This window comes from Orcinus orca, chromosome 8 (genome assembly GCF_937001465.1).
Source record: "Orcinus orca chromosome 8, mOrcOrc1.1, whole genome shotgun sequence".
In the NCBI taxonomy this organism is placed as follows: Eukaryota; Metazoa; Chordata; class Mammalia; order Artiodactyla; family Delphinidae; genus Orcinus; species Orcinus orca.
The window spans coordinates 30166792-30189901 of record NC_064566.1 but is presented as its reverse complement, the minus strand read 5'-3'; the positions used below and the strand labels follow the sequence as shown (position 1 = coordinate 30189901).

General features: G+C 41.7%; 1 protein-coding gene and 1 long non-coding RNA gene across 5 annotated transcripts in view; both read right to left on the bottom strand.

Annotated features, from left to right (window-relative positions):
- LOC125965192 (uncharacterized) overlaps nucleotides 1–23110 on the bottom strand; it is a 169875-nt gene that overhangs the window by 70518 nt on the left and 76247 nt on the right. The window lies entirely within an intron of this gene.
- BDNF (brain derived neurotrophic factor) overlaps nucleotides 1–23110 on the bottom strand; it is a 61204-nt gene that overhangs the window by 23993 nt on the left and 14101 nt on the right. Inside the window, exon 1 of one of the 4 annotated variants that reach the window (XM_004263942.4) lies at nucleotides 12721–12991. The exons of the other annotated variants lie outside the window; for them this stretch is intronic. The gene's annotated coding sequence lies outside the window, so the exon portion shown is untranslated. Of the gene's footprint in view, nucleotides 1–12720; nucleotides 12992–23110 lie in introns of those variants that run through there. 4 annotated transcript variants of the gene reach the window in all.

The following is a 23110-nucleotide window of genomic DNA, read 5'->3' as shown; positions in this document are numbered from 1 at the left end:
AGTAATAACAACAGTGGCTGAAATTCATTAAGCATTTACTATGCCAAGCACTGTCCTGAGGACTTTACATGTATTAACACACTTGATCCCTACCATGACCCTGTTAGGAGGTTGAGGCACAGAGATGGGAAGTAGTTTGTACAAGGGCCTAGACCTCGTAAGTAAGTGGTGGCCTTGGAATCCAATTCGACGCTTGGGCCCAGGAATGTTGTGCCAGGCCTTCTGCTCTCACATGGAAGTCTGCAGTTACGCACTATCTTTCAAGTCAGAAGAATATCTTCAGCAGGCCTCCGACCTCAAAGCTTCTGAATTTCTGATTATTTACAAGACTGCAAACCCCTTCTAACCATGCTCAAATCCAAGTATTTGGACGACGAAGTAAATGATGTCTTTTTAAATTTATTTGGTTTCTAGTTCAGCAATTCTTAAACCTCCTGCACACCTGAACCACCTGTGGAAGTTTCTAAACATAACATATGGCCAGGCTCTGGCCCAAACCCACGAATCTCAGGGATTAGGACCTGATAGCTGTATTTTTTTTTAAGTTTCAAAGGTAATTCTGATGATCACCGTCTTTAAGAACCACTGCTCCATGGTATGCTTTCCAACAGTTCACTTACAGGACCCTCAGCTTTAAGCAAAATTATAACTAAGAAGCTCAAGGAACAAGACATATCCTTTTTCTCTTTTTTCAAGAGTTTTTTGTTTTTTTAAAAAAAAGGAAACTAAATTTAAAAACTCCTTAGAGAAAACATTTCTTATCTTCCCATCATCATCTTCTTCCTTGGCACACAGAAGGTTGCCAATCTCTTCTCTAGAGAGTGGACACTAGGCCAGGGTGACAACACAGGTCTCCATCTGTGCTGGGCACCCACATTAAAGCAACAAGGGTGAAATACGGTTTCTAACCTGAATTCTGCAGTTCACGGTTGTAGACAACCAGCATGATGGTCAGAGGGCTGGATTAGGAGGAGTCACGGAGCTGTAATCCTTGCTCTGGTTCTATAGCTGTACATCTTGGATCAAGTTATTTAACTACTCTGAGCTTCAGTTTCCTCAACTGTTATATAGGAATAATGTCTGCCCAATGGTTTTCAAAGGGTTATTTATAGGATGAAGTGGAATGAGACGTGTGGATGCATTTTCTTAATGTATGGAGCACTACACCTTTGGACAAGGTTATTACCGAGGTGTGCAATCTTACCTACATATGACAATAAAATCATGTAGGAACGTTAGTGATGACAAACCAACTGATTTTTGGTCCCAGTACCAATGTCTACTGGGGCACTGCACTAGGGCAAGTCGTCAAAACCTCTGATACTGGGGCTTCCCTGGTGGCACAGTGGTTAAGAATACACCTGCCAATGCAGGGGACATGGGTTCAAGCCCTGGCCCGGGAAGATCCCACATGCCGCAGAGCAACTAAGCCTGTGCGCCACAACTACTGAGCCTGCACTCAAGAGCCCGCGAGCCACAACTACTGAAGCCTGCGTGCCTAGAGCCCGTGCTCCGCAACAAGAGAAGCCACCGCAATGAGAAGCCCACGCACCGCAATGAAGGGTAGCTCCCGATCACTGTAGCTAGAGAAAGCCCGTGCACAGCAATGACGACCCAACACAGCCAAAAATAAAAACACACAAATAAATAAATTTTTATATATATATATATATATATATATATTAAAAAAATCTCCGATACTGCATGGAACAGTGATGGCGAGGGTTCCCCTAAATTCTTAGATGAGACTAACTCTGAAGAACAATCAGATGCTCTGGAATGATAGACACTTCAAAGTTTTAAGAAAATCATTGCCAGGGATGTGAAAACCAGAAAAATATACTGGTATTTTAGGAAGAACATTTTAAAATAAATTTTATTAATGGTGATAAATTTCAATGATTAATAAAATCTTTAAGGTAAGGGCACCTTACCGTTTTTTTCTCAGCCGTTACACGTCTATGATTATTTCTAAAAATTATGCAGTGGGGAAAATGTCACATACCCGTATCTATGTTACCAAGTTACCATCCGTGAATAATTTAAACAAGCAGATGAACACAACTCTCAATGCGAGAGAACGGCCACAGGAACGGGCAGGGGGACAGTGATTTTCGTGAAGAAGGAAGGAAGATTTAAGACTTTGGGATTTCCACTTACTGATTTTTCTCTAGAACAACAGTTTTCCAACTGGGTTTTGCAGACAAGAGTGTCGAGAGGCTTCTTGCAAGGGGCTAAATCGAGGTCAAGGAGACAGGACACTGATGTTCCCACCTGCAGTTCAACTAACTCAGCCCTGCTTATTTTTGTTTTACACATTGGGATTTTAAGTTAAGGCTGTATTACAGGAAAAAAAAAAAAAGTCCTACAATGTACTTATTTACATTTATACCACTAATTTGGAGGTTAGAGGACCTGTGTCTAACCCTCTGATTTTGTCTCAAAGAACAAAGAATGAATGGAATAGTCCTGGCACTGTTTATTTATGGCTTATTCTTTCTTTATTTATGGATTTATGGTTTATTCTGATTGCCCTGCTCAGGAGTGAAGGAGAAGGTTAGAAACGTGGCTATAGGTTTGGTATTAGAATGAAAATGGGATGTATTACCACTTCCTGATCCTGTGATTTTTTTTTTTTTTTGAGATTCACAAGAGAATATGAAAATTTGCTTCCTTGTTCAGTATATCAAGAAGCTAAACATTTCTGAGTTGATGGTACCAAACTGTGCTCTAGTTCCATTGACATATTTACATGATCCACAAACACTACATACGGATTCTTATTTATTCCATGTATTTGAGCAAAAACACCTCCTGACTTCACAGTGAAAGGAGACCAACCCAATGGATTGAAAAGTGGTTTTAGGAAACTCTCAAAAAAATTACCATTTAAGCATGTTATTGACTAACGTTTAAAGGCAATATAGTATTTACTACACTGATTTTTCCTTCTTTTTCTTACTCAGCATAATCATGAAACCAGCTTCTAGTAAATGGAAGCATTTTCACATTTTTAGTTTCTTTAGGGAGGAAACACACAGGGTTTATAAACACTGCAAAATAAAAGACACACTCCTGAATACTAAAAGGCCCAAACATGTCCTTGTAAGTACAGAAAAAATCCATCATAACATCAGTGGAAATGAACAGCATCTTTAGTCCAGAAGTTCTCCTTCTACTGTGGCTTCTACCAGCATCATTACAAGAGTTCCTCTTGAGGGCTTCCCTGGTGGCGCAGTGGTTAAGAATCCACCTGCCAATGCAGGGGACATGGGTTCAAGCCCTGGTCCGGGAAGATCCCACATGACGCGGAGCAACTAAGCCGGTGCGCCACAACTACTGAGCCTGCACTCTAGAGCCTGCAAGCCACAACTACTGAAGCCCGCACACCTAGAGCCCATGCTCTGCAACAAGAGAAGCCACCGCAATGAGAAGCCCACGCACCGCGGCAAAGAGTAGCCCCCACTCGCCACAACTAGAGAAAGCTCACGTGCAGCAACGAAAACACAATGCAGCCCAAAAATAAATAAATAAATAAATAAAGAGTTCCTCTTGAAATATCCTCAAATAATAGCAAAATGTTTAAGACACTAACAAGCATTTTTGTTGCCTTAATTTGAACATGAAATGATACCCGATTGTTATATATATAAAAAAAGATTAATCTCTTAAAAGTGACATAAATTCTTCCAAAATATTACAATCCATAACTGAAAATACAGGGTGGGCAGGAAGTTCTGAAATGACTCAGAGAATTTGTTCAATAGATTTTTAAAATACTCTTTTGAAGTGAGTATATGAAGAGGTAATGGAAGACTTACCTGGCAGAATCAATGGAGTTCCTTATCCAGGGGCACCTGAAGATGGATGGAGCCATCTAGCCCAGTGCCTGGCACCCACTGGGCACTCAATTAACACTTGATGAATTAATAAATAAAAGAATCATTCCCTGCGTGTAATGCTTTTACTTTTTTTTAAAGAAAAGCTTTGAAACAGGAGAACACATACATGTAGCAACATGAACTATATATAAAATATGTGATGCTCTAAGGGGGATGTAAACAGTAAACTGCTTGCTTTGATGACTGACAATATGAATATTTGAAAGCAGTATTAGAGACCATGAAGAATAAATATTCATGAGTACTAGGAGTGGGCCATGCAACCTAGGGTCTAAACTTGCATTTTAATGACATCTCCATGTTGGTTAATCTCCAACTCATCTACAGAAGAGCAAAATAAGTTACAAAAAAAAAAGTTAACTCCATCCACGTTGGAGCCTGAAGGGGTTGGGGGAGGGGTCCACTGTTTTGACAGTTTACATTTAAAAAAAGAAACTCTTTGGAAAGCTGAGGATTCTGCAGTTCCCAGAAGGGGAAGGTGAATGTTGAGGGTTTTTTTCAGTTCAGTTGCTGAACTCTCTAAAAAATCTAATGTCAAAAGCTAATTTCTTAAGCAATTTGGGCATCTGAATCTGATCAGGACTCTTTTTTTAAACATTCCATTCTGTCTGATCCAAAGGAGAAATAATTACTTTTGTAAGCATGAAAAAAGTAAAAGCCCAGCACTTTGCAAAGAAATGAGAAGGATTTCTGATGCTCAATTCATGATACGGCCCCTATCTCAGGTAGAGGATCCAAAGACAGAAACATATGATCGTCATTAGGATTGTATATGAACTCAAAATAAGGAGCATACCTATGATATGATCAATATATTTGAAAAACCTAGGAGTACAAAGGTACTTCAGAATATCCCTAACTCTGACCTCCCATGTTAATAGCTGTCCTTTCTGAATGGGTTTCAGCCTCAGCTTAAACATCTATAACAGGAAACTGATCATATTCCAAAGAAGCTTCTTTTTTTCTTTGTTAGATCATAATTCCCTCAACACAGTGCTTTGTATGCAGTGAGCCTGCAATATCTGCTTAATTAAATGGAACTGAAAGTTCTTCTAGATACTACGTACAGTGCCTAAATTATATCACTGGTCCTAGACCTGCTGTCTGGGGCAACATAAAAAAAAACCCTCTCCCTCCTCCATGTGCCAGTTCTTTACACTCGTGAAGACTGTCCTCTAAATTAGGACGTCAAAAACATGTCACACATGCTGCCACTCTATCCCACAGCCGTGGCGGGCAGAAACAGAACATTCTCATTGAGCCTGGACAGCTCCAGAATCCTTCTTAACCCAGCCTTCCAGGTACCTCCCATGATGTGATTTAGACTACCTAAGGGAGAAAGAATACGTTCACCATTGCAGCCTAAGTTTCCTTGTCCCCAAGCCACCCATTCCAAGTTCCCTCAGCCATTCCTCACTTGCCAGTGGTTTCCAACTTCCTATACATCATGATCATAATGATCTCAATATACACCAATTTGTCAATGCTGTACCTAAAGCAACCTATTTCAGTTCCTTAAACTGAAGATATTCCATACATAGTCTACTTTAGAAATGGGGGGAAATTATTAGTTTCTCCATTTGCGTGTTAGGCTTCTACTAGTACAGACCAAAACCGCAATAGCTTCGTCCAAAGCCCCCCACCGCACACCAACACACACACACACACACACACACACACACACACCACTGGCTCCCACTGAACCTGCAGTTATTTAAAACGTCTGAGTTTCCTTTGTACAGTCTAAGTCAGCGCCCAAAACCTTGTCTCAACTCCATATTCTCTCTATTTATACAGTTGACTTTTAACCTAACCACAGTATTTTACATTTAAGTAACTGTAAATGATCCAGGTTCTATCATCCAACAGAATGCCTGCTGGCTTTATGTTTCAGAATGATAAGCCCATCATCTGTGACTTCAGATACATTATCAGACAGTGTGTGAATGCTGGATGTGCTCTCCCCATGTTGCGTAAGAGACAACACCTTCACCAGTCTGCTCTAGGAATGTGGCCTGGGACTCCACCAAGCATCTCTGCCCGCAGCATGAAGCAAATTTCTCGGCCTTCAGATTCTGCGTGATGTAAAAGAAATTTATCTGTGTTTAAGAACACTCCCCATGATTCAAGAAACAGATGAACATGTGAAAAGATAGAAAAACTTGTTTCAATCTGAGCACAGGTTCCGTTTTCAAAAGCAGAAAGCAAGTATCAGAAAAGGCAGCAAATGCTGATGGTAACAGCTCCAAACCAAGAGCGATTAGACCAAATCCCATGTGGCAAAAATGTTATTCAAGGAGTTTCCGTCCATCTCTCTCTCTCCCTCTCCCACCGCACCCCCATCTCTCTCTATGTACGCATAAGCTATAGATATATAGCTTTTTTTTTTTAGTAATTTTTTTCCTGAAAAGTAAAGTTTTCTGCACCTGATTGCTTCTACGCATGACACAGACAATATAATGACTTTCTTTGGTTAACTGCTTACCAGAAATTGGAACCAACTTAACATATACCATTTTCCATCCCCTGAAGCACAAGGACTGGCATCGCCCACCAGTACCCCAAAACTGAAAACATTTAAACGAAAATCCACCAGTAGCTTCTTTTTTTTTTTTTTTTTTTTTTTTTTTTTTGCGGTACGTGGGCCTCTCACTGTTATGGCCTCTCCCGTTGCGGAGCACAGGCTCCGGACGCGCAGGCTCAGCGGCCATGGCTCACGGACCCAGCCGCTCCGTGGCATATGGGGTCTTCCCGGACCGGGGCACGAACCCGCGTCCCCTGCATCGGCAGGCAGACTCTCAACCACTGCGCCACCAGGGAAGCCCCCACCAGTCGCTTTATAGTTGCTACTGTCTAAATCAGCTTTAACATTTCATATGGTCCAAACATGACAACTTTATGAGTGAGCCAAATTGTACACAAGAAATTTTAGAATTAAGCCAACTAAAGGACAGTTATAATACATACTGGAAAAACAAAACTATTATTACATTTATTTCTTCCAATTTCTGCCTCTCTGCCAGCAAAACAAATACACATTTTTCTATAATTATAGAGTTTCTTCATTGCCCACATTGCTAGTCAGAATCTGAGGCAACTATTAGTCAATCTATTTGTTCGTTCAACAATATTTGCCTAAGTGCCTCTTCTGCTACCAGAATCATTTTGGATATTATTGTGGAAGCATGCAAAAATGAATGAAATGCAGATTTTGTCATCAAAGAATTTTAAGCTAATTTGTAATTATTGGCTCCTGGCTCTGTTACCGGTTTTGGTGCTGGCTCAGATGTACATCTTTATTTATTCTAAGGTTGAGGCAACTCTTAAAATTGCCTTCTCCTTGTCCTTTCCCCACCCCTTACTTTTTTGGTGTTTAAAGTCTTGCCACATACATGACCCTTTATTTTACTCTTAATTCTTCTCAAATCATTAAAGTTAAAATGAGATCACAGATCAAAGACATTCTTAAGGTCTCTCTACTCTATTTATTTGGTGTTATTATATCTCAGAAAGGGCAATGAATTGCCTGTAGCAAGTAAATAAAATCAGAACCTTTGTACTCAATGCTTCAGCATATATCCTTGAAAATAATAAACGTTAAAAAGGCGGCCAGCCCTTATTCCCGGCAGGTTATTCTACATCTGGCTAATATTAAAATGTTAAAGGGACTTAGTGTAGGTATTGAGGTATGGGTATGGATCTGCCTGTTTTAAAATCTCATCTACAATCCGAAGTGCATCCTAAGCCATCCCCTCCCTGCACCCCCCCCCCCCCCCCCCCCCCCCGCACATACACTCACCAAATCCGAATAGGGTGGCAAGGCAATCCTAGTAACTGTAGTCTTAGAAAATGGCTCATGTGGCAAATGAGCTGTTTGGCTGGTAAAGCTGGTGATTTTGTTCTCTAGGTGGCGCTATTACTTCAACTTTTGATGAGTTGCTTAAATTCCTTGAAACTGTCCGTTTATCTTCTTTCCATTTCCATCACATAAATCTTAATTGGATACATACTAGTTGTAATTAAAGGAAAGATTGCCTTCTAGTTTGATTTTAATAAGCCACTTGAAGTTAGGTGATTTTTCTACCATATGATTTTACAGATTTCCTAGTTATGCTGTCTTAGATTTAAAGAATCTTCCTTTGCCTGCCTCATCCCTTTAAAATGCAGGGGCATGTCAAAAACACAGAGGGTCGTCTTAAAGCTTCAGTCAGACCAAAGGAACCAAGATGAAAGCACATTTAAGAGCTACTAGGTTCTGTGAGGTTTCAAAATCAAGACATTACTACCGTGACAACCAATGAAAAGTTCTTTCAAGTGAACCTCTGGGGAAAACTGCATAACATTCATTATTCTCTGGGCTCTTTGGAAATAAACTTTTATTTTATTATGGCTGTCACTGAAGCTTGTGAATTGACTTTGCTTCCCCCCAGTCACTCTCCTGTTCTACACCCAGTCCCCAATTCATCTAATGGAAACATGCTCAAACTTTAGGCAACGTATAGATGAGATATCAAGGCAATGAGTCACTTCTTAGCGTCCAGTATTATTGGGTCAGATTTATTTCACCAAGAGTATAAGTGTCCCAGAGTTTGTACTTGAATTTGAGTACTTTCATTTAAATACTTCTTATTCATGTTTTTCTTACAGAAATAAGAATACCTTCCAGTTCACTTAGAAAACATGCCCATTTGCCACTCCCTCACCCCCAAAAAGGTTTTCCAAAGTCCATATATTAGTGAGCTCCATTGTTTCGTGTCTATCATCAATAATGATTCCATATATTTAATAAATGCATCCATGACTTTTCTAAGCCTTTAGTATAAGTATTCTGGAAAGTCAGAGATGCATTTAAAGTATAAAATGATTTAGGATTAAGTAATTCTATGCCTTAAGTGGAAGTTTAAGGAGACTTTGAGGACGCTTGTCTAAGCTTAAAAATACCAATGCCTTCCTCTGTCTCCTAGGGTTAAACCCCACATACAAATGACATACGGATTTCACGTGCCAAGGTCAATTATTGTTTGGCATTACTCCATCCTAAACAGAGTAAACGGATGCAGAGTGTAACCAAGAAGTTCACTCATTCACTTTCTAAATGCTGATCTGGGCATGTTATTCATCCTGACAAAGAAAATTTATCACAATGCAACTTAACGTTCAAATGACTTCTTCCTCCATTGAACAACAGCCAGTTGTTTTAAACCTAGAATTCCCAGGAATTCTCTCCTCCTTTCCTCTATTAAAATGCAATTCACAGCCTGAGATTACAGAGGCTGCCAGTGGCTGAAAGGCTGCACTAGATGGTTGAGAGTCCTTCAATTAAGCAGCAATTTTGCAATTAGTGGAAACTGCAGCTCCATAACAATTGTTTGACAACAAGCTGAGACAAGTTAGCAATTACCCTATTATTGAAGGGAGATATTCACATGCTTTGGGCTAGGCTAGGCTAGCCCCCTCACACAAACAAATCTTCTTACACAGGGAGATGAAAGTTGAAAATTATGTTTCAACCATTAAAATAAATTCAGCATTATGGACATCTGAAATAGCAGTGCTTCTCATTTTAAAAGGTATTCAGAGTTGAGTTTTCATATATTCAATACTTCTCCATGCTGTTTTCATTCAAGCAGTCTAAAATCGTTCTTCTGTCTACTCTGGGACTAACCTCCAAAACCTAAAATGTTAATCAACTACTAGTATATGACCTTTCCATTGTGTACATCTTCAATATTCTTGAAGCTCAGTAGAAGATTAAGTCTATGGTTGAGACCCAAAGCTGCTGGCTGCTACATCCCACAAATTCACTACCTGCATGTAGGGGCTGTGGATGGATGTGTGTGACCCAAGTTGGGTGGTGGCGGAGGTGTTGGATACTTACGGAAGATTCTGAAGACAAATGTACAAAAACATAAACAAGCTCTTTGCTGTACTATCAGGTGGGTGTGCTCAGCTTGCTGTGTGTGTTTAAGTTACAAACCAGAGCTATTTATGTTGCAAAGAAATGAGATTATCAATCATATGCCTTTTGACTACTGAAAAGCTGGGACTCTTAACCATTCCAGGAAGAAGAGAATAACTTACATTCTAATGGTGCCCCCTATTAAACAGGAAACTCAAGGACTTTGAGCCGGGATTTTAGAAATTTGCATTATTTACAGGACTTCCCTCTCTCCTGGTGAATCAAAATGAACCAGCAATATTCCAGCACCTACCCACCCTTCTGTGGCCATTTTGAGATTTAGGCAATTGACTCACATAGTATAAATGAATCATTCGAGGAGATCATTGCATTTTAGGCAAATGATCACTTTCTTAGTTCCTTCTGTTTGCAAGTTACACTTATTGAAAAGACATCCTAAAACAGAGTTCCTAAATGCTTTATTTTCTGGATATTCAAATGTTGACCTGCTATAAATCTCAAAAGACCTTAAATATCATCTTAAAATAAACAAGATTTCCAGTTACTAATTCAGCTCTGAATAGGCAATGAAAGGCTCCAAAGGTATGTGAAAAATTACTCTGTTATTTTCCTTAAAAAAAAATGTGATGTCTAAGTGTGTCTGCAATGTTCTAATGCTTCAAAACATGTACGTAAGTCTTGTTTATCTGGAAATCATTTCTTTCTGCTTATATCATTCACAAATAGAAAACGTTCTGTAATGACTTAAAATAGCTCTACATACACAGTGCTTCTCCTGTCATAATACTTAGTACCGGTCTATATTTACCAACATTTATCACATTTTGCAAAATAAAGTGGAAGAAAAAAAAAGACAACGACTTTATGGCCCTGGAATTCTAGTAAGGGTAACCAATGTGTTTTAAATTCCAGTAAAGGTATGGTTACATTTCAACAAGTGTCTCTTTCCTTTCTCTTACCTCTGCTGCAAGTCCAGCAGTAAACTTACAAAAGAAGAATCTTAAGCAAGGTATTTGCAAAATCAAGGAACAGGAGTTAGAGGCTGTTTTAAAGGGGTGTGGTTCCCAGGGTCAAAACTTTGTGATCTATTACTTATAATAATAATAATTTGAAGTGCTACATGCCATAATCTCAGAACCCTTCAACCTAAAAAATAATGTAAACATCGAGGGGTCCCATGTTTAGATGAATTAAATCTGTAACTATACCTCAATAAATTAAAATGCAAAAAATATAAGTATATACAAATATACTTTTAAATATACTTTTAAGCCTCTGACTTTATAACGAACATATAAAAAGTAGATTTGGGGGGGATAAAATTAAAGGAGAAGGGGTATTTTCCCAAAAGTCAAGCCAATTTGAAGGTCTCATTTAATAACATTATATCCTATTAGAAATCAATATGCAGTCTTATATGCAGTGAAAAATCAACGTTCCCAATTACATATGGCTTTGCTTTAAAAGATAACTGTACTAGAATTAATAAACACTCAGAAATATGCTTTTCTTTGCTTCTGGCCAAGAACATTCCTGCATTCTTGTCAGAAAACGTTCGCTGTTTACTGCTGACGTAGAGAAGTAAGCGTTAAGATCCCTGAAGGACACTAAAATGAGATCCAGGAATCCCTAACACACCACTAACCGTAGCCTGTCAAAGCTCCCCCAGCTCAAGGAAAACTTTTTGCATTGGAGCCAAAGAGGCGCAACCAGTCGAAATTCATCCGAGTCGGGAGTCAGAAGCGTCATTCAACAAGTCCCTCCTACCAGCTACTGAAGGGATTCCGCAAAGCCGTCTCTTACCACTTCCCCACCCCCAGCAGCTGCTCGGGGCAGCTTGGCCGGCAGAGGGCACCCTCTACCTTCCCTAGAGCCTTTCTCCCCACCCCACCCCCCACCTCCTTCGGGCCCCTCGAACCGAGTCCCTCCACCCCGCTCCACCCGCTCCACACAAACACAGCATCCTCCAACAGTGACTCTAGCTCACCCCAGCAGCCCCAAGGCTTTTCTTTCCTAGGGGTGCCACCGGTCTGCAATTCCCCTTCTCTGCCCGTCGAGCAAAGAGCCTCCAACCCTCAGCTATTTCTTTCCAGGCACGGCTCACTCACCCATTTACTCTTCCCGGCTCTGCATCCCCAGAGACCTACCCGAGTCACAACCTGTCCCCCCCCCAATACACACACACATCCTTCCCAGCCCCCGAAAGTCAAAACTTTTTACTTTCCTGTAAGGTGCCTCAAGGGAGGGGCACGGGATGGAGAGAGGTGTGGGCACAACTAGCCCCGGAGTCCCGCAGCCCCTTTCACGTCCGAGCTGCAGCAGTGTCTCAGGTTTCCTGAGATAAACTGGTACTGGACCTGGATAAGTCCGCTTTGATCTCAACTCTTGGGGAGCAGGTGACAGTGTGCAGCCCGGCTGGAGGCCCGGACGGGGATGCGGGCTGAGGGAGCAAGGGGCCCCCCGAAATCTGCGCGGGGACCTCCCAGCCCATGGGAAAGATTCCCATCTCAGCCCCAAGCCCGTCACCTCAGTCGGGGCCCCCGACAGCTGGCGCCCTAAATCGCTCTCACGGCCTCTGGGGAAGGGTTTCGGGGGACACCGGGGCGCCGTCTTCTCCCATCGCGCAGCTCTGCTTCTCCTCTTGGCTTTCTCTCCCCCACTTCGGGGCGTCCTGGCGTCCCTCTCCCTCGGGGGTCCTGGCTGCCCCTCTGGATCGTGGGGTGGGAGGAGAAAGCTCCGAAGGAGCAACTCAAAGTCCCCCCTTCTCGGGACTCGTGCAAGGGAGGAAAGGAGGAGTTCTGGCCTCTTCCCATAACTTCAGGACCCCCCGCCCCCAGCCAACTTTCGCCGGAGGACCGGCGGCTCCCGCGCCAAGACCCACGCCCGATGCTCGCCTACCTCGGGGTTCACACAAAGCTCACGGGTCCCCGGCGGCGGAGTCACATCGTTGGCCCGCTCCTGGCCCCTGCGCCCAGCCCCGGTCCCCGTCGCGGAGCCGCTCGCCGCCGGCCCCACAGCAGCGGGTGGCAGCTGCGGTTCAAGCGTCTCATCAAAGCTTCTCAAGGAGGAGGTGGGGGGCGCGCCGGGCCGGTTCCTCGGCCCCGCCCCGGAGCCCGTGGCGCGACGGGGTGCGCGGGACGGTGAGCGGGCGGGTGCGCCCCGGCGCGGCGGCGACGGGGACCCAGAGCTCCAGCCTGCGCCTCGAGCTCGGGTCAGACATTATTTAGCTCTTCGGTTGAGCTTCGATTGGTCAAACGGCGCCGCCCCCCGCCCCCCCACCCCCGAGCTCGCCCGCGCCACCGAGACCTGTGCGGGGCGGCCGCTTAAAGGGGACGCCGCGCCTTTCCCTTGCCCCCGCTCGGCCTCCGGGACTCCCCGGGCTTCCGGAGCTCCCCGGGCCCGCGCGCCCCGTTCCGCCAGTCGCTGGGGGCCCGCGACGTGGCCCCGCAAGCCCTGCGCCCGTCCCTGGGGCGACCCAACTGGACCCGCGCGCCACGCCCGCGGCTCTGAGAGGCGACCTAGCCCCCGCCCCGGGGAACCCCGCGTCCCGCGCCCTCCGCGTAAACCCAGGCTGTGCGCGCCGGGGCGGGAGCTAGCGAGCGCGAATCCAGAGCCCCCAGGGTCTTGCTCCCCTCCTCGGCAACTCCCTCCGCCCCATCCCGGCACCCAAGTTCTGAGGGAGAGGGCGTACGTTTCCCGGGCCATGGACACACCTTCCCGCACCTTCCCGCACGACGGAGCTTGAAAACGCTAGCACACAATGAAATCGCATGGAGCATGGGGGCTACTGGTTTACTCCGCTACCTTAAACACGCCGCGGCTTAAACAGAGTTCGTGCACTGACCTCTCCGGAGTTTGCCTAATAGGAATTCAATCAAGATAATAACGGCATTTTTTATTAATGAACGCCCCCAGATAACGTTACACCAAGTTACTTGCTCCAGCCAGGAAGCCGAGGCAATGACAGACCTCACTCAAGCCCTACGCTTTCTAGCCGACCAGAAAAAAACGGCAAGAGAAAGAAAGAAAAGAAACCCACCTTATTAGTCACTACTTGTCAAAGTAAACATCAAGGCAGCTGCTCTGGGGAAGACTTCGGCACCGAAACTCCCAGACTCTTTTTTTCACGTTCCCTTTGGTTAAAAAGAAGTGGTAGGGGGGAGTCTTTGGTGCCCGGTATGTACTCCTTCTGTTCTGCACCAAAGAAGTTAAATTATTGATAGTGGAAATTGCATGGCGGAGGTAATACTCGCACCCCCTGAGCGAAGAGCTCCATTTGATCTCGGCAGCAGGGAGATTTCATGCTAGCTCGCCTGGGGGAGCGGCTGCGCGAGCAGCACTCTCCGGGTGAATGGGAAAGTGGGTGGGAGTCCACGAGAGGGCTCCACGGTGCCTTGACGTGCGCTGTCATATGATACCTCCGCTGCCTCGAAATAGACACTCTAGTGCACGAATTACCAGAATCAAAATTCAGCGCATTTAAAATGATACATCTTTTATTAGAAGAGTTCCGTTAAAGGGCATTGCATGGTTCTGCAGATGTTTTCAGTTCCCTCCCTAGCAAACTTACACACATAAAACAACCCTTTTAATAAAGAACCTGGGCAGCAAAGATAAATAAAAAGCCTCTGTTTTAACGTGTGTGTGTGTGTGTGTGTGTGTGTAGGGGATGGGCAGTTGGCTCAATTAATCCTCACCTCGCGCCCCTCCCCCCGCAGCAGAAGAGCAGTCTTTCGGATTCTTAGTTGCAGGTAGCCGAGACCCTTGGAGAGAATTTAAGTGGCCAGGGTCCAGAGGACCATTTTCATTTTGCCATTGGACGAACGTTTTCAAACGTCTACCTAGGTTCCTGCTTTAAAGCTGAATTTTCTTCCCATTAGTTCGACCGATTCGTAAGCACTAGGACAGAACTTAAAATTTAGAATAAGGAACGGAACAAGACCCCAGCATTTAACTTGGAGTCCTTGGACCTCCTCCGAGCATAAAAACCCACCTGGGTTGCCTATTAAAATGCAGATTTCTCCTCCTGAAATTGTGATTTAGTAAGGGTGGGGCAGCGTCCAGAAATTAGCATTTTAACAAGCACCTCTAGCAAATGGGAAGCAGAAAATCTGAGGTTACACTTTGAGAAACACTCTTTCTTAAGAGATGCATAAATGAGTGTCATAGCAATCTCCCATTCCCCCCAAATTTGGTAGGCAGTTTTATGTGTATGTGCATTTTTTTCTGTAATCTCAAAGGGGTGTGACCTAATAATTGCTAAGACTCACTGCTTTAAAAATTTGTCTAAACAGTCCAACATTAATTTGGGGAAAGGGAAAGATTTATAAACAGTTTCCTTTCCTGGACCCTCCTGTGGTTATCAAGAGTGTGCTGTTGAACTGAGTATATAATATCATTATATACTCAGTTCAGTTTACCTAAGGGTTTACAGTTTAAAAAATGAGTGCACTTATATTAGCTGTTTTAGAGCTCCTAAAGACCAGTCACAGAAATTATTATTCCTATTTTATAAATGAAAACCTGAGGCTCAGTGCCACAAAATAATTTGCCCAAGTTCACACAGCTAAATGCCAGAGATAAGACTTTAATAAATCAGGAACTCTAGATAGAAATATCCCTGCCTCTCTCTCCACCCCCAATAAAGGGAAGCTGTCTGTTTCTTGGAAGTGTTATCAGGATGTGTGATCTTACAGAGCCTCTTTGCAAACTGTTGGACTGAATAGTCAAATTATTCAAATACATGCATATTCTTAGAGTGTCACACATTTAGCTTTGCACCTCTATCAACTTGAGGGTATACATGACCAATACAAACTACCATACAGCACAGATGGTGAAGTATATTGTGGAATATTTAATCTAAGTGAAATAGACTGGCTAGTTGGAAGCAATGAAGGACAGAGGCCAAGAAGCCCAGCCTGGCCACCTCAAAGAACCTCTGAATTGATTCCCAGGGGTGTAGGCTGAATGCAGACACAATTTCTTTTAATATGGCAAAACAATTTGAGAGGCTAGATTATAAATTAAAAAAAACAAAACATGTACTGATTTATAAAGTACTGGAGGAGCCCTACCCTAAGATTTTTTTTAATAATTTTATGCTAACTTCAAACCAATGCTTACTTTCCAACTTTAAATTTGCTTGAAAATGAATTACTTCCCCAGGTTTTTAAGCTCATTTGTAATTTAATTCCTTCCTGGAAAATACCTAGCCAGTGCATACCAAGGATCTTAGCATTCTCAGTGCTGTTGAGTGAGAAGTTATGGCAAATCTATATGCTAAATTCACGTCACCACGTCAGCATTTCTTCTGAAGGAAGGACTGTCCTTATTTCTGAGACTCTGATTGTATCTATGGCCAGTCTTCTTACTCCTACTCTCCCTTGATGTTATACAGATGCATATATCTTTACTTTCCAGTGTGTGGTGCAGTTTTACTGAGGAAAAGACAGATGAATAGAAATGTCAGGAATATTTAGAAATAAAAGAAGATCAAATGCCAATTCAGATAAACCCTCTAATGAATCAGACCTCTGGACACTTCTGAGCATTTCCAAACTTTCTGATTTGTGATTATGGTGTTACCAAAACAATAAAAGCCCATACTTAAACACTTGCCTATTTGCCTTAAAAATACATCTTACAGGGCTTGCCTGGTGGCGCAGTGGTTGAGAGTCCGCCTGCCGATGCAGGGGACACGGGTTCGTGCCCCGGTCCGGGAAGATCCCGCATGTCGCGGAGCGGCTAGGACCATGAGCCATGGCCGCTGAGCCTGCGCATCCGGAGCCTGTGCTTCGCAACGGGAGAGGCTACAACAGTGAGAGGTCCGCGTACCGCAAAAAAAAAATAAAATAAAAAAAAAAAATACATCTTACGTTTAAAAATGACACCAAGGTAAATTAAAGTTGTACCAGTGTCTTGAATGGAATTCTGAATAATTTGTTTAATTCAGATAGCATATAGAGATAGTGTTAGAGGTCTGATCTAAGATCAAACTTTTTACAAAACCATTTTCCTATTGTGATCACGGGTGATGCTGAAAATATAGAGTACGTATTTCTGACTCTTCTTAAAGATTGGTCTCTGACATGATTGCTGTGTTAGGAGCAAAGATTCCAAGTTTGTGATCTGAATATTTCCTCAATCACCAAAAGGAGGAAAAACTTCACTGCTTGAAAAGAAAATGCTCCCTATTTCACTTACAAAATTAATTTTGAATTAGTCAAAATCCCTATTTTTGGTTTTGGTCTAATACTATCCTAACACAATGTTCTAGAAGGACAAAGGTAAGGGAGAAATTCCCATCTATTCTTGTCAGGAAATGTGAACTAATCCTCATTACCCAAGTGGGAACAAAGGCAGTAAGCTCAGATTTGACATTGACATATTTTTTCTATTAATAATTTTAATTGGCTGAGGTCAATTCTACTATCACTGTAAGGATTTTATGTTTAATTATGTTTACTTAAGTTTCCTAGTTACTCCTGCCTTCAGTCTTCCTTGCAAAAAAAAAAAAAAGGCGTTCAGAATCAAATGAATTGACCTCAAAAACTGCTGAAAATTGGAGTAATTAGCATAGGGAAAATAATAAGTAAACAGAAAACTCTCCCGCTGAGCAGAGTGGCAAAGATGTCAAATTCATGATTTCAAAGCCCCGATCTAATGCCAAACTGTCACTCACAATCCTCCAAATTATTGAGTAAGGCCCGTCCTGAGAAAAATCTTAAGGGAGGAATAATATCCCTATTCATTAGATGGTACCTTAATAAGAGGTGTACTTCTTGTCTGTAAGCTTCTCATAAACCATAAGAATAGCTGTGTGCCATATTCAAATGTGTCCAAATTGGTTAACACCTGTTACAGGAATTATGTAACCAGGCATGGCCATTAGTGGCAAACAAAAGAAAGGAACCATAGTAAGAAAATGTTAGAAGGGCCAAGATTAGGAGAGTAGCACAAGAAGGTCAAAAACTGATCCCATCTGGGAATAATATTTAATTGGATCAAAAAAAAAAAGCATAAGAACCATTAGGAAACAACTAACTCCCAGACATATAAGTCTTCAACTTGTAGCCCTCCGAGTTACCAGATTTTCCCTGATAACATTTAAAAAATAATAGTGAGGAATAAATTGGTTTACTTGTTATAATGTTTCTGTAAGCATAGTCAGAAGGGATGTGATTGAGGGCTTAGGACAAAAGTTAGAACTGACAATGGTAGCTGACTCTTTGCTGGTTTTGCTGGGAGAAGAGCCAGGAGATTTAGCAAGTTTAAACCAAAGGGTTTCAGGACATTGAATCAGATTGTAAGGAGTGGATTATATTTTTGAGACCCAACTATTTAGGCTGTGTGATGACTGGGGTGAGAGATTCCCTACTGCTAAATTTTATATTCTTCATGGAGAAAGTTAGCAACATATGCAAAAATATAATTTAGAAAAAAATAATTACTGAACTTCCTAAAGTCATGTTTTAAAAATCACACTAAGAATTTGGCCTATTTTTCCATGATTCTGAATCTACACAGTGCCTATGGTGAATTTTTTTGGGAGGAAGGACCCAAGCAGCTTGTGATGCCTTGTCCAAGTCCTCTGGATAGCCCAGGCCTGGTGGGAATAAAGTCCTCAATGGCACACATGTGGCAGCAAGGATTAGGCTTTAGATTTGTCTCTCATGTGGAATCATTTGGAAACCTCTAACACTCTTGACCTTTCTCAACTTCAGTTAACTACCTTCACTTCTTAGTTCCATTCATTCAATTGATAAAAACTTGCTGAGCACCTACTGCCAGCCAATGCTCTATGGACTAGAATCAAGGCGATGAGTAAAACACATTTCAGCCCTTTAGCTACTCAAATTCTAGACATAATGTTTGTCTTTTAATCCATTGGGCCACTTGTGAGTTAGTTAGAAGTAGGAAATTATGCTTTGTTTGGTTTTGTTTTCCCTTGTCAGAGGTTTAGTTTATAGAAGAATGACCATCAGCATGACCCTAGTGGCCAAGGGGTAGCAGTGATGGACAAGAAACTTGTTCCCAAAGCTGGAGGGACAGGGACTTCCCTGGTGGTCCAGTGGTAAAGAATCTGCCTTCCAATGCAGGGGACATGGGTTCGATCCCTGGTCAGGGAACTAAGATCCCACATGCCGTGAGGCAACTAAGCCCCCGTGCCACAACTACTGAGCTGGCACACCTCAGCTAGAGAGCCCATGTGCCGCGAACTACAGAGACCATGAGCTCTGGAACCCACACATCACAACTACAGAGCCCATGCACCCTGAAGCTCGCGTGTCACAACTAGAGAGAGAAAACCTGCAAGAGAAGCCAGCACGCCACAATGAAAGATCCCGCGTGCCTCAATTAAGACCCAACGCAGCCAAAAATAAAATAAATAAATAATTAACTAATTAAAAAAAAAAGCTGGAGGGGCAGCTAGCAGCTGGGGAGGGCCCCCCACCATGGTTGATCAGTGCCCTAGCCATTTTTTGTTAGCAGTGTTTTACAGAAGGCGGACAAAGGATAAGGGATCAGGGGTGGAGGTAGTGGTAGGGAGAAAATGAGACATAGTTCAGGAAAATAATTTTTCTAAATATGATTAGGTAGACTTATAGAAAGATAGATCCAGAAGGGATCTTATGAGATTATCTCATCTTCCTCACTACTCATAGGCCTATCACCGCAGACCAGGGAAATAGACTACACATCCTTCTTCTGAGGACCTAAGAATCCAGCCATTCTAATGCTTAGAAGTTCCCACTTGTAACACATTTTTGTTCTTGTTGCAATTTATATTTTATTTCATTTCATCCAACCTTAGTGAAGATGGAGAACAGCTGCTTCCTAACCTTCTTGTGCTATTAAGTCACCCCTCAGCCTTTTCTCGTAGCGAGAAATCAGATCTCACAAACTCTCTTCATAAACTCCAACTTCCAATCCATTAATCATGTCCCTTGGTCTACCCTGGATCTCCTCCAAGATCTCCATATTCTTCTGAAAATATGGAGGCCCGTATTAGACATGTCTGTGAAATTATCCAGGGCTCAGGAAACACTGGAGTCATGAATTATCTGAACACAGCTGTTGGGAAAAACTAAAGGGAAGATTCAATCAGAATGACAAATCCCTCCCTTGCAACTTGGAGACAGAAGTGATTGTTTCATAAATGATGAGCCCTTATGTCAAAGCTATATATTCTATCCTTAGTTTTCAGAAGAAGCATTTTTCAAAAGAAACAGATCTTTAATAAGACATTTGTTTTTACTTCTCAACAAAATTTTTTAAGAACAATTTTTCTGTTCTCCACTTAATGTCCCAAGTTGTGCACATTTATCTGATAAATTAGGAGAGTGCTTTCATCTTCTCAAGTAATTTCTCTCAGAAGGTAAGGTCTACACAACACTACATGACTTTTGAAGTTTGAACTTTCTCCTAAATTGGACCATTTCTTTTCATTTTGTCTGCATTCAAAACCTAATTAGAATACAGTATAACTAAGTTGAAGTCCATAAAAGAGAATCATGTTAACCTATGTGATTCCTAGAATCAAGTTTAACTGATGATTTCACTTGTCAGGTATATCTCAATTATGATTTCACAATCCAATGTGACCAAATATTTGGGGCCTTCTAATTCTTGATAGCCCGGCTGAAGAGCATGGGATCAGCTGAAATAGCATTCCTACTACTCACAGTTGTCTGTTTAGGGCATGTTGAAGGAATTCAGTGGTAACTGCAAAATCAATCCAGCAATCCCAAGAAGAAATTAAGCCAGACAGGGAATGAAATCAACACTCTAAAAAGAAACTGAGTAGAAAAAGGGAACATTTACTTCCCCTTCATAATATCATTTTGAGAAACTGTCAAGGGACCCTGTGATCAAAAGATTACTAAGAGTGTCTGCTGTTAAGTAGGAACTTCTGAAACCTTAGTCTACCAAGAAGGGTAACAAGAAGTGCAGAATCTAGTTGAACCTAAGGAAGGGTGATGTTGATACAGATGGATAGGACAAATATAATAGTTCGAAAAACGTGAGGGCAGAGAGATGTGGTAGAATGGGAAATGAATGGGGGAAAGCAGAGCCACACATTTAAATCCCAAGACCCATTAATTAATTAATTATCATTTTAGTTATTGTTACATATGTACTCAGGGAAATTCATTTTTCTCTGCTTGGACAGTAGTCATGACCTGGGAGAGAGGCTGATGTGTGTGAGGTGGGGGAAAATAGGGCTAGATATCCAATTTTGGAAGTCAGATTTTGAGTCCGTAATACAAATTAAATATATTTCTGGGATGCAAATTCAGCCCACGGTCAGCTTTCCTTAAGGCAGGCTCCATACTAACTTAGAAAAATGAAGACCCAACACTTCCTTTCTTACCAAATTTTATGCTTCTCCCAAATGCAGTAAAATGTTTAGCACTGAGGAGCTTATATTTCATAGACATGTTTTCCAGGAGGCTTTGGGAAGAATGAGCCAATGCTATCATATATTCTGGCCTTTTTAGCAAAAAAAAAAAAAAAAAAAAATTCCCAGGATAAATAACTGAAATTAACTTGCATTGCTCATTGCTTTATGTCTATACTGAATGCCAACTTGAATTACCATTCTCACATAATAAACATATTTTTATGACATTACAACCAGATTGTGGATGTAGATCATCTTAGAACTACTTTGCAAGCCAAATTTCCATTGCCTTCCATTTTATCTGCACACAAAAACTAATTAAAGTGAGTAAAAATAAGTTGAATTCCATAAAAAAGGATCATGCTAATCTACATGATGCCAATTTATCTCAAAAAAATATGTCAAAGTTTGACATATTCTTGACTATTTGCTTGACTAATTAACATTTTTTCTAATTTTACTTTTTGTTACTGTGCTTTTAATAAGTCAGATTGTTATTTATTGATATGATTTTGCCCTGCATTCCTAGGAAGAATTTATAAAATTCTAATTTACCCTTCAATGAATTGATAAGAGCACAACTTCAGAATAGTATTTAATAACAGAAATTAATCTCAAAAGCAGAATTATATGTATAGATGTCATATGAAGAACAAAGGAACAGTCTTAAAGAGTATTTCTTTGGAAAATGACATGAGTTAAAAAATCTAAAGTTTAAATTAGTAAACATTTCCTAACATTTTTAAGACAAGGGATTTTAAGAAAATTTAGAATTTCATCCTTATTTCTTGATTGTTTTAAGAAAAATAAATCAATTTTTTGTTTTCCTAGGTTGAGAGGGGAGGAAGCTATAAGAATAATAAATAAAGCTCTTGTCAAATCTCAGATAAAAATCTAGAACCAACTGAAAACACTGGGAATAATATAGGAATGAATGAAAATTTGAGGTTTCAATTCATCTTGTCTTAGCGTCTCAATAATCGTAAATTAACTGTGGAGTGTTGAAGAAATTTAAAATACTATAATTAGTTTTGTGCTGCCAATTTGAAATTAGTAATATCATATTGGAATGGCATTAACATTTTGTTAAGTATGTTTATATTTAAGCAATTAATCTAAGCTATATACAAAAAAGCTTTACTTTGAAAATCAAGATAATTAAAATCTTGCAAGGCTATTCATTGTTTTCTTTTTTAAAATTTTTATTTATTATTTTTTGGCTGTGTTGGGTCTTTGTTGCTGAGTGCGGGCTTTCTCTAGTTGCTGCGAGCGGGGACTACTCTTGCAGTGCGCGGGCTTCTCATTGTGGTGGCTTCTCTTGTTGCGGTGCATGGGCTCTAGAGTGCACGGGCTTCAGTAGATGCAGCACATGGGCTCAGTATTGAGGCTCCTGGGCTCTAGAGCGCAGGCTCAGTAGTTGTGGCGCACGGGCTTAGTTGCTCCGCGGTATGTGGGATCTTCCTGGACCAGGGCTCGAACCCACGTCCCCTGCACTGGCAGGCGGATTCTTAACCACTGCGCCACCAGAGAAGCCCCGTTGTTTTCTTATGTTTTGATTATTGGGAAATAGAAGAAATGTCATTGTCACATGATATGATTGTAAGGCCCTCAGTAGTCAAGAGAATTGGGGTTCTAGTTTAAACTATCACTCTGGCTGTGTGACCTGTGCAAATCACTTCACTAGCCCAAGATTGTTCACATCAATACTATCAGTTTCACAGAAATATTTGTTGAGTAAGTGGAGCAATCTTAACTACCGTACACCTCAGCTGCCTGATCAATGAAACCAGGGCAGTGTGCTATAAGCTGTGGTTGTCCAGCCTAGCAGCACATTCAGACCTTAGCTCAAAGGAATGAATGATTCAGGTGATTTCAGTGTAC